Source organism: Poeciliopsis prolifica, unplaced genomic scaffold (assembly GCF_027474105.1).
Source record: "Poeciliopsis prolifica strain line A6 unplaced genomic scaffold, Auburn_PproV2 SCAFFOLD190, whole genome shotgun sequence".
NCBI lineage: Eukaryota > Metazoa > Chordata > Actinopteri > Cyprinodontiformes > Poeciliidae > Poeciliopsis > Poeciliopsis prolifica.
The window spans coordinates 220,001-237,836 of record NW_026562565.1 but is presented as its reverse complement, the minus strand read 5'-3'; the positions used below and the strand labels follow the sequence as shown (position 1 = coordinate 237,836).

The 17,836-nt window shown below is 49.1% G+C and overlaps 1 pseudogene; it reads left to right on the top strand.

Annotated features, from left to right (window-relative positions):
* Positions 1–960: 960 nt before the first annotated feature.
* Positions 961–17,836, top strand: part of LOC129356743 (spectrin beta chain, non-erythrocytic 1-like) — a 49,621-nt pseudogene continuing 32,745 nt past the window's right edge.

Here is a 17,836-nt window from a genome sequence, read left to right as displayed (position 1 = left end):
TCAGACCCAGGCAGGAAGCTCATCTCCACAGCAGCTGCTAATATTAGCGCCGTGGTGTTTTCAGGATGTTGGTCAGAACCGACCTGCTGGTGGTCCGGTCCAGCAGCTCTTCTGCTCTCTGATGGTTCTGGACCAACGTTCAGAGGAGCCGGACCAGTCCGGTTCTGATCCAATCAGTAGATAACCAGAACTAACAGGTCCTACTGGGTCGGTCCAGAACGTTCTGCCTGTCAGATCAGCTTCTGCTCCCAACATCTGCTGAACATGTGGGTCCAGCTTGTTAGCTAACAGCTAACGGATGGAAGCTTGATGTGGAACTGGGAGAACCCGGTCCTATACCAGAACCTGGAGGTTCTGGATGTTCTGCTGCTGGTTTCTAAATGGTTGCGTTGTCCAGACGATGTGCAGATCAGAACAGTTCTGGTGAAATTCATCATGCTAGCCCAGATCCGTGCTGATAAATCATTGTTCACGATGATTTAAATTAAAATGAGAGTTTGTGTTTCCATGTAATTTACTGACAGACTCCATTATCTGTTATGGTTGTGTATTCTTAATTTCCGTTTTATTTATTGTTTTTGTTTTTAGTTTGGATACTTGTGTGTTATACCTGAAAATGGACTCAAAATAATAAGGTTCTAGTTTATTGCAGTGATTTCTGGGACAATTTATTGTCCAGTAAAATGAGTTATGGTGCCAGGAAGTTTTATTCTTCTTTAAGTTTCCATTCAGTTTATCTAAACGTTCCTGCTGGAGTTTATTTGATATTTCTGTCAAATAGAAACTAAAAGTTGAGATTTCTCTCTGATAAACATCTGAGATTCGGATCAGATCCAGCCTCTTTGGCCCGCCCCTTATGCTAATGAGGCAATGACATCATGCAGCAGCCGAGGGCTGTGATTGGCCGGCTCGGCGTGCGGCCCCCCCCCTTGGCTGGGTCTGAAGGTGTTTTCAGCAGCGTCTGCTCAGACCCACGCTAACGCTCTGCTGCAGCTGCTCTGCTGCAGCTGCTCTTCGTCCTGCTCTTCGTCCTCCTCTTCCTCAGCTGGAGCGCCGCGGGGCCGCCGGTCCGGGTTCGGGTTCGGGGGAAGGTTTGGTTCTGGAGGGATGGAGGCAGAGCCAGGCGTGCTGTTGCCGTGGCAGCCGTGCTGAGTTAGCGCTTCCTGCCTCGCCCCGAGGGGGGAGAGAGAGAGGCAGAGGGAGGGAGTCCCTCGCTCGCCCTCTGTGCAGCTCAGTCCCTCTGAGGAGAAGAGCGGTTCTGATCTGGACCGGTTCTGACCCGGGGAAACCTGAGCTGGACCTTCACCTGGACCGGACCACAACTTTGTCCCTGGAGTGACTGCTGGCTGCCTCTGGACCGGTTCTGACTCAGTTCTGACCCATTTCTCCTGAACTGGACCAAAACCTTCTTCTTGGAGTGATTGCTATCTCTGGACCGGTTCTGATCCAGTGGAACCTGAACTTCACCAGAACTTTTTCTCTGGAGTTGCTGCTACATTCCTCTGACCCGATTCTCCTGAATCGGACCAGAACTTTCTCCTGTAGTGGCTGTTGCCTGGCTCTGGGCCCGGTCCGGTCCGGTCCGGTGTGATGGAACTACAGAGCGCCCCGCTGTCCCCTCTTTCCCCCCTGGCCCCTCCCTGGACTACGCCGGACCTCGGACCCCGTCCCCGGTACCGGGCGGGCCGGGCCGGCCCCCCAGCCCCAGCAGGGGGGCCGCCAGCCCGGGACCCGGCTTCAACTACAACCAGCTGGAGGGACGGTTCAAGCAGCTGCAAGGTAGGAGGTTCTGGAGGTTCTGGAGGTTCATGGGGCTGAAACTCTGGGTTCAGTGTGTGTGTGTGTGTGTGTGTGTGTGTGAGAGAGTCAGCAGCTGTAGCGATATCAGAGTGAACCACCGCGCCCTTCCTCCTCCTCTTCCTCACCCTGTGGCTCTAATAAAACCAGGAGCTGCCTTGCTGAAGGGCAGCTGTGGCAGTTCTTCCTCCTGATGAAGGCCAACAGCCTGATGCTCCACTGACATGTGAACCATGAAGTCAGTCCCTGATCAGGACTGAATCGATTAATAATTATTGAAATAATCAGCAGCCAATTCAATCAGGTAACTGGAGAAAAGAGACAAAATAACAAAATTAAACTTGCTGACCAGATGGATGGATGATGTTGGATGGATGGTGTTGGATGATGTTGGATGATGTTGGATGATGTTGGATGGTGGTTGGATGGTGGATGGATGGTGTTGGATGATGTTGGATGATGTTGGATGGTGGATGGATGGTGGATGGATGGTGGATGGATGGTGGATGGATGATGGTTGGATGATGTTGGATGATGGTTGGATGATGTTGGATGGTGGTTGGATGATGTTGGATGGTGGTTGGATGATGTTGGATGATGTTGGATGGTGGATGGATGATGGTTGGATGATGTTGGATGGTGGATGGATGATGGTTGGATGATGTTGGATGGTGGATGGATGATGTTGGATGGTGGTTGGATGATGTTGGATGGTGGTTGGATGGTGGATGGATGATGTTGGATGGTGGTTGGATGGTGTTGGATGATGGTTGGATGATGTTGGATGTTGGATGGATGGTGGTTGGATGGTGGTTGGATGATGTTGGATGGTGGTTGGATGGTGTTGGATGATGTTGGATGGTGGATGGATGATGTTGGATGTTGGATGGATGGTGGTTGGATGGTGGTTGGATGATGTTGGATGGTGGTTGGATGGTGTTGGATGGTGTTGGATGGTGGATGGATGGTGGATGGATGATGTTGGATGATGTTGGATGTTGGATGGATGGTGGTTGGATGGTGGTTGGATGTTGGATGGTGTTGGATGATGGTTGGATGATGTTGGATGTTGGATGGATGGTGGTTGGATGTTGGATGGTGTTGGATGATGGTTGGATGATGTTGGATGGTGGTTGGATGGTGTTGGATGGTGTTGGATGATGTTGGATGTTGGATGGATGGTGGTTGGATGGTGGTTAGATGATGTTGGATGGTGGTTGGATGGTGTTGGATGATGTTGGATGTTGGATGGATGGTGGTTGGATGGTGGTTAGATGATGTTGGATGGTGGTTGGATGGTGTTGGATGATGTTGGATGTTGGATGGATGGTGGTTGGATGGTGGTTAGATGATGTTGGATGGTGGTTGGATGGTGTTGGATGATGTTGGATGTTGGATGGATGGTGGTTGGATGGTGGTTAGATGATGTTGGATGGTGGTTGGATGGTGTTGGATGATGTTGGATGGTGGTTGGATGGTGTTGGATGATGTTGGATGGTGGTTGGATGGTGTTGGATGATCCAAGTGGAACCGTTTCTTCTGTGATGTTGGTGAATTCAGCAGAACTCGCCTGGTTCCTTCAGTTAATAAAGTCGCTGCAGCTTCATGGACAGACAAACCTCTGACCCGGTTCATCACCGGTTCTGGTTCTGTCAGAACCTCATCACATCTGCAGAACCAGCAGAAATAGGTTCTGGGAGGTTTGCTGGCTGTGCCCAGCGCTGACTCGGCTGTTTGCTGTGGAGCTAAAACCGTCTCAAACATTTTACTATAACTGCGACTCTGAGGTGTGAAGTTCCCATCAGACCACATTTAGAACCAATCAGAGGTTCTGATCGATCGGACCTTCAGAACCAACCAGAAGCTCTAAATGGACCTTTTGGACCAGAGTCAAGTGGAGCTGGGGCCTTTTATCAGAAAATATCTATTTTTTACAAAACATGACAAATCAGAGATATTTTAATAATTAACCATGAAATGAACCAGTTACAATGTTTGTTAAAAACTCGGATTTATGACGGGGAAAAATGTTACAGCGCTGGAAACGGGTCAGAACCAGGACGGAGACGATGATGATGCATTGATTCAGATTAGCTGCCTGTTTCTATTTTTACAGTTTTGATCTTGTAAACTCTTAATGGCGCATTTAGAGCATTTGCTTAGTGAAACTATCAGGCCTGAAAACATTATCTAATATAAACCTGTGGTGCATTCAGTGGCAGGAGGAAAATTGAGATTTTCTGATTAACCAGGCCAGTTCCATCAGATTTTAGCTGAAATTCTGGAAGTATTGAATGTGTGGGACTTTCTGCTCGTCGTCTGGCTGGAACGGAAAAAAAAGCTGAAGGATTCCTGAACTGATTATGGAACCGATTCCCGAACTGATTCCTGAACTGATTCCTGAACCGATTATGGAACCGATTCCCGAACTGATTCCAGAAGCTGCTGCAGTCCAGCTGCAGCTTCCTGGCTGCAGGTCATGAACCCTCCCCTGGCCCTTGAGCCTGGAGAGGCTGCCGGCTGAATTCCCTATCGGCTGACGGAGCAGCAGGCGCTGCTTATTGCTCTGTAAGAGCTTCCTCTAATGAAGAGCATCGATTGGCTGTCAGACATAAAGTGGTGAGAGAGGCAGGGCTATGATTGGCTGAGCTGCTGACCCGATCCGACCTGGGGAGACGGTCCTGGTTCTGCTCAGCCGTTCAGAACCTACCGGGACGGCAGAATTTCCTCGATTCAACAGAAACCAGCAGAGAGCTGAACGGGTTAATGAGTCAGACTGGGTCATAGGTCATGCTCCATAGGGACTACGTTACCCAGAAACCCCCACTGCAGGTTCGCATCGATTTATTCATAAAGACGTTTCAAAGCAGAAGTTTGACACTCGCTGCTCAACACAGGTCAGAGAATAAAAGACATAAAATATTAAACCTGCTCCTGCAGACGCATCAACAAACATGAATTATTGATGATCACATGAATAAGGTTGATTCTAAATGTTTAAAATGATAAGGTGGCTTTTATTTTGAAGTTCGAGTTTGTTTGTGTTTGATTCAAATTGAAGAGTAAAACCATCTTCATCACTCTGATCCTCCTCTTCCTCCTGCTGCTTCTGTCCTGATCCAGCCAATCAGCAGCCTCCTGTGTGTTTTCTCACCCCCCTCCCCCCTCCTTCAGTGTGTGGGGCATTAAAGAGGGGGGGCAATAGGGGCGACTCAGTGCCAGATCAGCCCCTCCCTCATGGTCTTTGTTCCTCTGAGAGCTTCAGCGTCTCGTCGTCTTCATCAAGGTTTCATGAGGCTCCGCAGACTGTCTGCCCCCCCCCACATGTCCAGGGGGACGATGAGGGACGGTGAGGGCACCGTCCCTCACCGTCCCCTTACTGTCCGCTCACCTTCAGCTCACCGTCCCCCATCGTCCCCTCACCGTCCCCTCACCGTCCCCTCACCGTCCCCTCACCGTCCCCTCATCGTCCCCCCCGTCCTCTTAGTGGGATTAAAAGCCACTGTGTCCCGATCGTGTTCACACAAAGCCCGGCCCGGTTTCTGGAGTCGGATTCTCTGCTGAAATATTAACGGCAGCAGAACGAACAGAACCGGACCGGAATGGACCGAATCTCACTGTAACCACCCACACCTCATGTGGTACCACTGCTGCTCTGCCGTCTGGGTTCTGGTTCCGACAGGAAGGGAAGCAGCTTCCTGTCTAAACCTCAGTGGGTCGTTGAAGCAGTCACTCCGTCCAGAACCATCCAGAACCTCTGGGAATCTGTCCCATCTGATCCCAGGAGTGATTCCTGAGGATGATGAGGTGATGAAGGTGGATCAGAGTGGTACCGGTTCCAACGCTCTAGAATCGGCTTATTGTTGGCTGAGATGTTTAAGTTAGAGGAGGAAATGCTGTGTGTGTGTGTGTGTGTGTGTGTGTGTGTGTGTGATCTTCTCCATGAAAAGCCTCTTTGATGGACCCGCTCCACTGAGCTCGGATGAGTCCAGTTTCATGATGAACTGAGAGCTGAAGATAATCTGCTTCTGGTTCCAGAATTGGTTCTGGCCCGGTTGGACCCGTTTTCCTCATGACTGCAGGAGTTCCTCCTCTTCCTCAGCTGATGCAAACGGCTGGGTTTGGTCTTTCTAGTTCAGACTTGGAACTTTGCATTGGTTCACCTGAAAACCTCCACAAGCAGGAAATAAATCAGAGTGAGACCTCCTCTGAACAAATACGCCACAAAACATTTCTACTGGGTTTACTGGTAAAAACCTCTGGTTCCTGTTACTGGGAACAAGTTTAAGTTGTCTGATGTGAAGCTGAGAACATCAGAGAACCTGGTTCTGTCAGCCTGGTTCTGACTGCAGTGACCCAGTCCGTGACCTCCCGGTCCTCCCAGGGTAAACAGGGTGTGTGTTGTTCCAGTGGAGGTATGCCGGTCCGATGTGTGGTTCTGAAGGAATCTGCTCTGTTATCTGTAATGACCCGCTCCAGAACCAGAACCAGAGTGGTCCAGCAGGCCCGGTTTTGCTGCTTGGAAGGATCGTCCTTTAATTTCTCCAGAATTCTGTTTTCCTGAACTCTCCGTAAAACTGGAGCTCAGGACTTTGGTCCGCTCTGGCCCGGTTCTTAACCAGGTCCAAAGTCCGCCTTTGTGGCTCTGCTTTATTGGACCAGGTGAGATCATCTTCCTGGGAGTGAAGCTAACTGTGGGATGGGCTCAGATCCTATCAGAACCGGGCCGACCCGTCCTGCCTGATGATGTTCTTGTTGTTCTGGATGAACTTTGACCCCCTGTGTCCCTTAAAGGGGCAGTGTTGTCTTTGGGATCATTCCTGGAGTGTTGCTTTGATTTGTCCATAAATGTCTGGGAAGCTTTTTAATCTCCATGGCAAACATTCAACTGGGAAAACCTCCAGGATGGACCAGCTCTGCCTTCGAGGCACAGCTCCTTCAGACTAGCCATCAGCAATTAGCAGACATCTGCTGGAACTGCTGAGCTCATTACAGGAGCCATGTTGGGACGTTCTTAAAGAGACACAGGCCAATTTCTAGATAAATTACAAAGTTATGATAATTAAAACGTTATAATTGATATTTATGCCATTTTTATAATAACTGAAGTCAAGAGATTCACTCAGTTCATTTATAGAACGGCTCTGTGTCTGGAAAACACAACACTGGCCCGTTAAACCCAGCCAGAACCGATTCCAACAGCTAACAGAACCCCAGCTGCTGAGTTGAGGTCCAGTCTCCTCTCCTGACCTGGTTCTGACCTCTAAGCCCAGTCCACGGCCCGGTTACTGGGAGCTCGTTCTGGTCCATGTGGGCTCAGTGTGGTGAACAGATCGGCGGCTCGGTCCGTTCAGCCAGACTGCTGCTAAAGGCCCTCTGATTGGCTGGCAGGCGCAGAGTGGAGGGCTGTGATTGGCTGGACAATAGGGGTAGAACCAGAACTCTGGTTCTGACTGAGGTTCTGAACCAGAACCTCAGCTCAGAACCTCAGTCCCCTCCCTGATCATCCAGGTTCTGTTTCCCAGTGCAGACGTCCCGCTGCCTCAGTGGGAGAACAGGATGTTTTGATTGGGTCACATGACTGTCAGGCTAAGGTCATGTGACCGGCTCAGAGACACAGGCTGCTCTGTCCTGCCTCAGTGGATCCAGATGTTCCTCCTCCTCCTCACCTTCATCACGCTGCAGCCGGTTCTGGTTCCCATCCAGAAAACCTGGACATAAATCTGTTAAAGCAGACAGAAACGACTTGATACTGAGTTTAACAGCATGTCAGCTGGAACTAGTTCATTCATTCATTCATTCATTCATTCATTCATTCATTCATTCATTCATTCATTCATTCATTCCTGTGTGGGCTTTACCTGTTTATCTGTGTTATATGGGTCAATAAAGGTACATAGTCGAAAATTAACAGGGTTAATTTGGGTTATTTAGTCTGTAATAATAATAAAAAAGCTAAATAAGCCAATAATTTCATATTTAATTTCTCACTATTGTTTTTCTTCCTCTTCTATTTTCTCCAGTCGCTCGTTGTGTTAAACATTTTAATGAATCGTTAAAGTCAGTGAGCAGCAGCAGTGAAGTCTGCAGTTCATTCATCAGCTGAGAAGGAGCAGCAAAGGCCTGCTGAGCATTTCCTTATAATTTTATTCGGCTGGTTTATCGTCTGAAACAGGAAGAATAATCGGGTGATGTGTGAATTAACCACAGCTAACAACAGGCATGGGGCAAGGAAAAAAACAATTGTAAAGAAAAATACAATGGAAAATAAGAATGAAAGTCAATAAGGGATACAGGTGGAGTTGTGGATGTCTTGCAGATAAACCATCAGGGACGACCAGAACAGAGTCCGGGTCCAGTTCAGGTTTAGTCCCGTCCAGTTTGTTTCTCCCAGTCGGATCAGTTCTGGCTCGTTTTCTTGCCTCCACATGTCGACTCAAACTGCAGCTTCACTGTTACTGATGCAGAAAAAGTAGAACCACAACTTTTACTCCAGGAAGTACAGACACACACACACACACACACACACACCACACACACACACACACACAGACGCAGAGTCATCTTTCATGCTGGGTCTCAGTGAACGCTCAGCCTCCTGCTGCTGCCAGGCGAGTTTTTCTGCCCTAAACTTTGTCTGTCAGGCTGAATCAGCTCGTTGATAGGTGGAGCGATCTGATTGGCTGATTTCTATTTGAGGTTCTGTTCAGAACCCTGATGGATGGGTTCTGGTTCTGCTGGTTTCCAGAAAGTGTTACTGGTCAGACTGGTTCTGCATTGATAATCTCCAGCGGTCCGCCTGTCCATCTTGTTCTGCTGCTTCCTGTCGGGCGGCGGTGGTCAGCAGAGGTTCGGCTGAGGTTCTGACCCGGTTGGGCCCGGATCCGGCCGTGTCAGAAGGTAACTGTGTAATCTGTGGTATGAATTCCTGTTGTCTCCATCCTGACTCCTGGTATTGTTGCCGACTGATGTATGGGAGAAACTTTCACGCCGTGACCGGAGCGCCGGCGTTCCTCACATGATCCGGCTCCGTTGTCCTCGTTGGCTCCGCCCACTCTGCTGCCCGGATCAGGTCAGCTGTGTGTGTGTGTTGCTGATCGATCCGTCCATCAGACTCAGCAGGAAGCTGGACCTGCTGGGCTCGGGTTCTGCTGCAGGCGAACCCTGAATCGTCCCGATACGACTCACAGTTTAATCACCATGTGTGGTAATTTTCTGATAACGATTAAATAAGAGACACAAGCTGTTTATTACTGCATTCACATAAACCCTGACCTTAAAGTCATTCCTATCATAAAACAGATTTATTTACTGATATCTAAAGGAAACGTGTCGAACTGAAGGCCTGAAGAAAATAAAACTTTCTGTTTTACAGCAGTTTGATGCCACTTCACCAAGAAGGGCTGGGCAACAGCTCTTAAGGTTTTGCTGCAAAAAATAAAAATCAGCTTGGAGTGAAATCTGTGGATGAAATGGTAAAGGTCGCCTCAATAGTTTGGCGGTATTTAATCAATAATGAATAATTTATAATCGTCAACATTGACTGATCTGAAACACTTCTATGATGATACGTTTTCAGCCTTATTGTTCAGACCTAATCAAATCAAAGCAGTTTTAACAAGATACCACCAAGATACAGAAATGTGAAAACATGTTTAATATGATTTAATGTGATATTATTTAATTTAAAGAAAAGTTTTCACTGATCCAACTGCTTTTACACTTTATGGGTTTTATCATAAACTGTAAAACCAACAAAAGGAAATGAGTTCTGTCTTATTAAAATTTACTGAGCCAACGATAAACCAAAATTCTCACTGTGATGAGAATATTGTAACGATAACGATCGGAGAGAATAACTTTAACCTCGTCTCCAAACATTGAACTGCTTTTGTATTTCTGAGTGAATGTAAACATAGTTTCCTGCTGGGACAGGCATCTGCTTCATTCTCGGCACAGGAAGGACACACACACACACACACACACACACACACACACACACACACACACACACACACACACACACACACACACACACACACACACACACACACACACTGGGAACAGAATCATCTGTGCAGAAACAGAACTGGACCATGAAGATGCAGATAACATCTAATAAATGTGTTTTCCTCTGTTGCCGAGGAGGAATCCACTGGTTGGCCCTATACTGGTTGGCCTTCTACTGGTGGGCCCCTATACTGGTTGGCCCCTATACTGGTTGGCCCTCTACTGGTGGGCCCCTATTCTGGTTGGCCCTCTACTGGTTGGCCCTCTACTGGTGGGCCCCTATACTGGTTGGCCCCTATACTGGTTGGCCCTCTACTGGTGGGCCCCTATTCTGGTTGGCCCTCTACTGGTTGGCCCTCTACTGGTGGGCCCCTATACTGGTGGGCCCTCTACTGGTGGCCCCCTATACTGGTGGGCCCCTATACTGGTTGGCCCCTATACTGGTTGGCCCTCTACTGGTGGGCCCCTATACTGGTTGGCCCCTATACTGGTTGGCCCTCTACTGGTGGGCCCCTATTCTGGTTGGCCCTCTACTGGTTGGCCCTCTACTGGTGGGCCCCTATACTGGTGGGCCCTCTACTGGTGGCCCCTATACTGGTGGGCCCCTATACTGGTGGGCCCTCTACTGGTGGGCCCCTATACTGGTTGGCCCTCTACTGGTGGGCCCCTATACTGGTTGGCCCTCTACTGGTGGGCCCCTATACTGGTGGGCCCTCTATTGGTGGGCCCCTATACTGGTTGGCCCTCTACTGGTGGGCCCCTATACTGGTGGGCCCTCTACTGGTGGGCCCCTATACTGGTTGGCCCTCTACTGGTTGGCCCTCTACTGGTGGGCCCCTATTCTGGTTGGCCCTCTACTGGTGGGCCCTCTACTGGTGGGCCCCTATACTGGTTGGCCCTCTACTGGTTGGCCCTCTACTGGTGGGCCCCTATACTGGTGGGCCCTCTACTGGTTGGCCCTCTACTGGTGGGCCCCTATACTGGTTGGCCCTCTACTGGTTGGCCCTCTACTGGTGGGCCCCTATTCTGGTTGGCCCTCTACTGGTTGGCCCTCTACTGGTGGGCCCCTATACTGGTTGGCCCCTATACTGGTTGGCCCTCTACTGGTGGGCCCCTATTCTGGTTGGCCCTCTACTGGTTGGCCCTCTACTGGTGGGCCCCTATACTGGTGGGCCCTCTACTGGTGGCCCCCTATACTGGTGGGCCCCTATACTGGTTGGCCCCTATACTGGTTGGCCCTCTACTGGTGGGCCCCTATTCTGGTTGGCCCTCTACTGGTTGGCCCTCTACTGGTGGGCCCCTATACTGGTGGGCCCTCTACTGGTGGCCCCCTATACTGGTGGGCCCCTATACTGGTGGGCCCTCTACTGGTGGGCCCCTATACTGGTTGGCCCTCTACTGGTGGGCCCCTATACTGGTTGGCCCTCTACTGGTGGGCCCCTATACTGGTGGGCCCTCTATTGGTGGGCCCCTATACTGGTTGGCCCTCTACTGGTGGGCCCCTATACTGGTGGGCCCTCTACTGGTGGGCCCCTATACTGGTTGGCCCTCTACTGGTTGGCCCTCTACTGGTGGGCCCCTATTCTGGTTGGCCCTCTACTGGTGGGCCCTCTACTGGTGGGCCCCTATACTGGTTGGCCCTCTACTGGTTGGCCCTCTACTGGTGGGCCCCTATACTGGTGGGCCCTCTACTGGTTGGCCCTCTATGGTGGGCCCTATACTGGTTGGCCCTCTACTGGTTGGCCCTCTACTGGTGGGCCCCTATTCTGGTTGGCCCTCTCTACTGGTGGCCCCTATACTGGTGGGCCCTATACTGGTGGGCCCTTCTACTGGTGGGCCCCTATACTGGTTGGCCCTCTACTGGTTGGCCCTCTACTGGTGGGCCCCTATACTGGTGGCCCTTATACTGGTGGGCCCTCTACTGGTGGGCCCCTATACTGGTGGGCCCCTATTCTGGTTGGCCCTCTACTGGTGGCCCCCTATACTGGTGGGCCCCTCTACTGGTGGGCCCCTATACTGGTTGGCCCCTATACTGGTTGGCCCCTATTCTGGTTGGCTTTATACTGGTTGGCCCTCTACTGGTGGGCCCTCTACTGGTTGGCCCTCTACTGGTTGGCCCCCATACTGGTGGGCCCCTATACTGGTTGGCCCTATACTGGTTGGCCCCTATTCTGGTTGGCCCTCTACTGGTTGGCCCTCTACTGGTGGGCCCCTATACTGGTGGGCCCTCTACTGGTGGGCCCTCTACTGGTGGCCCCCTATACTGGTGGGCCCCTATTCTGGTTGGCCCTCTACTGGTGGCCCCCTATACTGGTGGGCCCCTCTACTGGTGGGCCCCTATACTGGTTGGCCCCTATTCTGGTTGGCTTTATACTGGTTGGCCCTCTACTGGTGGGCCCTCTACTGGTTGGCCCTCTACTGGTTGGCCCCCATACTGGTGGGCCCCTATACTGGTTGGCCCCTATTCTGGTTGGCCCTATACTGGTTGGCCCCTATACTCATGGGCTCCTATACTGGTTGGCCACTATACTGGTTGGCCCTCTACTGGTTGGCCCTCTACTGGTGGGCCCCTATACTGGTTGGCCCTATACTGGTTGGCCCTCTACTGGTGGGCCCTCTACTGGTTGGCCCTCTACTGGTGGGCCCTCTACTGGTTGGCCCTCTACTGGTTGGCCCTCTACTGGTGGGCCCTCTACTGGTTGGCCCTCTACTGGTGGGCCCTCTACTGGTGGGCCCCCATACTGGTGGGCCCCTATACTGGTTGGCCCCTATACTGGTTGGCCCCTATTCTGGTTGGCCCTCTACTGGTGGGCCCCTATACTGGTTGGCCCTCTACTGGTTGGCCCTCTACTGGTGGGCCCCTATACTGGTTGGCCCCTATTCTGGTTGGCCCTCTATTGGTGGGCACCTATACTGGTGGGCCCCTATACTGGTGGGCCCCTATTCTGGTGGCCCCTATACTGGTTGGCCCTCTACTGGTTGGCCTTCTACTGGTGGGCCCCTATTCTGGTGGCCCTTATACTGGTTGGCCCTCTACTGGTGGGCCCCTATACTGGTTGGCCCCTATACTGGTTGGCCCTATACTGGTGGGCCCCTATACTGGTGGGCCCTCTACTGGTGGGCCCTTATACTGGTTGGCCCTCTACTTGTCGGCCCTCTACAGGTGGGCCCCACTGTTCCCGGAGGGTCAACCCGGTTAGCTGCTCCGTTTGGGCTGATGGTTTCTGGTGCCACCCCGGGCTCTAATCGTTCTGGGTTTTAGGTTTAGTTTGTTGGTTAGTTTGTTTTCAGAGCCTATTTGTTAGTTTTTATTAGTTACTATTAGTTAAATATTAACTATTAGTTCTAGTTGTAGTTTTAGTTTTTTCGTACTAAATTAACCAAAGTTTTGTGATTATTAATACATATATTAGGTGATAAAGAAAATACAATTTTCATGAGATGTATTCAGTCATTATGTAATAACCACCTGACTCCAGTGGTCGGCCCATTTTGTAGCTTAGCCGCCAGGAGCAGCACGGACGTAAACTGCTGAAGAAAACAGTTCCACATGAAAAGGCTAATAAATAGATGTAAAAAGAAAGTATATTATATTTATACATTAATTTCTAGTTTTTCCCATTAATTATGGTTTTTATTTATTCCAGTTAACTAAAATGTTTTAATCATTCCTTGAGTTTAACTATAACTATCACTTTACAGTCAGGCTCTCTTATAGACGGCTAATAAATAGTTTATAGAAACAGTTTGTTAATAATTAATAACTGTTTGTACAGGTTGAGTAGTTTATGGCTGTTTGTTTCGTCAGTCAGTAAATATTATCAGCTGATAATAATTTCTGTATGTTGAAGTTATTATTAAAAACCTCCAGTTCTTTTCTCTGATCTCTGGTTTTCTAAACCGTTTCTCTCATATTGTGTCATATTGGTGAACATGAACCTGACGTCTGCTGTTGGGTTTGTATCATTTCATCTTCTTTCAGTCGTTTCTTCCTCTCAGATGATGGTTGTTTAATAACCGACCAATCCTCAACCATATCTGAGTTATTTCTGCGTCTCTTAAGCAGTTGGTATTTATTGTATCGTATAATTTACCATGAAAAATCCTCATTAGAATTTGATTTATTGTTGTCGCGATAAATGTCCCTTAATTGAGCTTCAGTAAATTTGAATATCAATTTTTTTGCGATGTGGAAAATATGGTTAAATGAATAATCTGTGTGCAGTTCACTGATATTAATCAGGATGATTTCAGATAGGGATGGTTTTCCAGACCAACATTAATGTTTTGTGTGCTGAGGCGAACTTCGTTTCCTGAACTTTTTTTCCTCGTCGTTCTGAAGAAACGAGAATCGTTTAAACAGCTTGGAGACGTTTGTCCTGCACAGGAACATCATGTCTGTTGGATTCAGGGGAAACTGTGTTTCTGCCAGGCTGAGTGTCTTTCTGCATATTTCAGCTGCCAGAAGCTACATGCTACATGCTAATCGGTTTGCTGTGGCCTGAACTCTTGATTTCCTTTGATTAGGCCCTTTTCTCTCTGAGCCAGAACCGGTTCTGTTTCTGTGGGTTGAGCTGCTAAAGCCTCCATGGTTCTGCTTCCTGTTCATATCTAGCCAAACACAGACCCCGCGGCGTCTGGTCCACTTCCTCCCAGCAGCTCCGGGTCGGTACCAGAACCTCCAGTTTATCGGCTCCACACTGCAGCCATTGTTGCGTTGCACAGTAAGTCACTGCGGCCATGAATGAGTGTTTGTGGAGGAATCAGATGTTCTTATCAGCACATCTCGCTCCAGCTTCTCCTGCAGGTCAAACGCAGGGCATTCTGGGAAAAACCTCCTAGGACACCAGAGTGGGTTAACAGTCATTAGGAGTATATGACTAATAACACGAGACTTTAACAGTTACCAGAAATTGAATTATTCTGATGTCATGTGGGAATGATTTTCATAACTCCTCATTAAATTCAGATTTCACAGATAAAAACGTTTCACACTTCAGGAGGATCTATTTATACTCCCAACTGGTCTGAACACAAACATCCACTGACATACGGCTAGCTTAGCTAATATTAGCTTAGCCTGTCTGTGTGTCTCTTAGCTTGGTTTAGCTTAGCCTGATTGAACTTATTGCAGGTCATTTATCCAAACATTAACTTCACTGAGATTACATTGGCTCAGAAGTTTATAAATGAACTTTGTTTTGTGTTAGCATATTTTTTTATGTTAGCTTAGCTTAGCTAAATCCAGCTGATATTAAGTTGTATAATTTAGTTCAGACTGAATGAGGTTTATTTTATGGAAACTGTTTATTTTATAATAATTAATCTTATGTGACTCAGATTGTTTTTAGAACATGAATGTAGAAAATATTGACGTTTTTTTTGGGATGAATGAATCTTCCAAACTAAATGCTTTTGTTTAGCAGTATGTTTTGTTTAGTTGCTAAGCTAACTAGCCTCCTTGAACTGAATGCGTCTTTATGAACATAGTTTCTGTGTAAACATTAAACTCTTATCAGAATGTCAGTGTGTTTACTTCTTATCACATTGTTCTTGTGAATATTGTTGATCAGTAGTTGAATTACTCGTCTATCTCAGTACTTTGCTCTCTCTAAACTGAAACCAGGTTTCAGCAGATATGAGGTCAAAGTTCAGCACGCAGCATGATGGTTGACACATCACCAGTCTCTGGTGGCGTTTTGTCTGGTTCCTCGTCTCCTGAAGGAGATTTTCAGACCCGGCTCTGCTGGTGTTTCAGGAAGCAGTGAGGTTCAGCCGGGTGGAGGCTGCTGCACCCTGCTCACACACATCATCACTTCAGGAACATCAAGGTTTCAGTGGAAGGTTGAGAGAGGAGCTGCTGCTCCGTCTGAGTCCGGAAATAAATCTGAGAGAATCCCAGAAAAGCCAGAAGGAAGTCAGAGCTGGGATCCAGCATCCTCTCGCATAAACAGCCGCCTGCTGCCGGATGAGATTAGATCCAACGTGTGTGTGTGTGTGTGTGTGTGTGTGTGTGTGTGTGTGTGTGTGTGTGTGTGTGTGTGTGTGTGTGTGTGATGGGGACGATAAGCAGCAGCTTTTGAGGAGTAAACGCAGCAGCAGGTGTAAACTGTCAGGCTGCTCTTCTTCTGAGGATGTTTCCAGTTTAGATTTATTCGCAGGAACAATGCGGGGATGCAGCGAGCCTGCACGCATAAACAATATCCGCTCTGACGGTTCGATCAGAACCATCTGGTTCTGACCCGTTTGCCTCTGACCTCTCTCTGTCCAGATGAGCGTGAAGCGGTGCAGAAGAAGACCTTCACTAAGTGGGTGAACTCCCACCTGTCCAGGGTGTCGTGTCGGATCACGGACCTGTACATGGACCTGAGGGACGGCCGGATGCTCATCAAGCTGCTGGAGGTTCTGTCTGGAGAGAGGCTGGTAGGTTTGGACCATTAACACAAACCATCATGTTACTGGTTCCATGCAGGTTCAACTGGACCAACAGATACACAGAATTCACATGATGAAACAAAGTCCAGTTGGACAAATCAGTCAGTGTTTGGATCCAGAGTGCAGCTTTTACACTTTAGAAAGATCATCAGGGTGTTGATCTAGAACCAGAACCAGACATCCTGGATCATGATCCAGATCTGATTCTGGATCCGGTTCTGGATCAGTTTCTGGTCCTGGTTCTGGATCAGTATCAGGTTCTGGTTCTGGATCAGTATCAGGTTCTGGTTCTGGATCAGTATCAGGTTCTGGTTCTGGATCAGTATCAGGTTCTGGTTCTGGAGGACCCAGTGTTCCCCTGATGTCTTCTGTTTGTTTGAGGTTTGAATTCCTGCCTGGTGAGTAGTGATGCTGTGGGCTCGCCCTCCCATCTGTTCTGAAATGAAGGGGAGTCGCCATAGCAACCAGTGACTCAGCACTTTTCATATCAGTGATCAATGGATTATTGTTCTGTTTCCATGGTCACGGGAATACAAGCCACACACACACACACACACACACACACACACACACACAGAGGGACCAGCAGGACTGCTTCCTCTGCCTGCAGAGCCTCATGAATCCCAGTGGAGACGAAACCGAATAAAGGGAAACTGTGTGAAGCGGCTGCAGCAGCATGGAGGCTGCTGCAGCATGGATGGAGGCTGCAGCAGCATGGAGGCTGCAGCAGCATGGAGGCTGCTGCAGCATAGAGGCTGCTGCAGCATGGAGGCTGCAGCAGCATGGAGGCTGCTGCAGCATAGAGGCTGCTGCAGCATGGAGGCAGCAGCAGCATGGAGGCTGCTGCAGCATGGAGGCTGCAGCAGCATGGAGGCTGCTGCAGCATGGAGGCATGGAGGCTGCTGCGGCATGGAGGCTGCAGCAGCATGGAGGCTGCAGCAGCATGGAGGCTGCAGCAGCATGGAGGCTGTCAGCGCCGTGAAAGAGCCGCAGGAAACGCCAGCAGAGGAAGAGGAGGATGAGGAGGAAGAGTCTGACTGCCTGCCTGCTGGGGAAACTGGACTTCCACCAGTTCACATACTGGGAGGAAGAGGAATCTAAATGTCATTAACGTGCATGAAGGCGACAGCGCACCATCAATGAGAAAAATTCATCATTTAAATCGTGAATGTTTCACAGAGAAATGAGGATGTTTTTACAGTTTGCTGTTAGATCAAAGGCCGTAAGTGTTTATTGGTTTATTTACGCAGCGCTTAACAACAACAGCTATGAAGCAAAAATCATACAACCCCAACAAACATGTTCAGTAAACAAACACATGCAAACATTAACTTCTATTTACTGTTATCAGAGCCTCCCGTTAGCGCATTAGCATTAGCTCCCACCATGCTATTCTCATGCGTTAGCTATTCATAAACTAGCTTTATGACGAGTGCTTTTCAGCTAGCGTTGCCTGATTACCATGGAAACTGAACACAGACCAGTGGAGGCTGCTGCTAGCCTGGATGTAGCGGGTGTTCCTGCGCTGACGGCTGCAGCTCCAGGCTCTTTCCTGCTTTGTTTTAGCGGATGGAGACTCCGAACGGAGAAACGG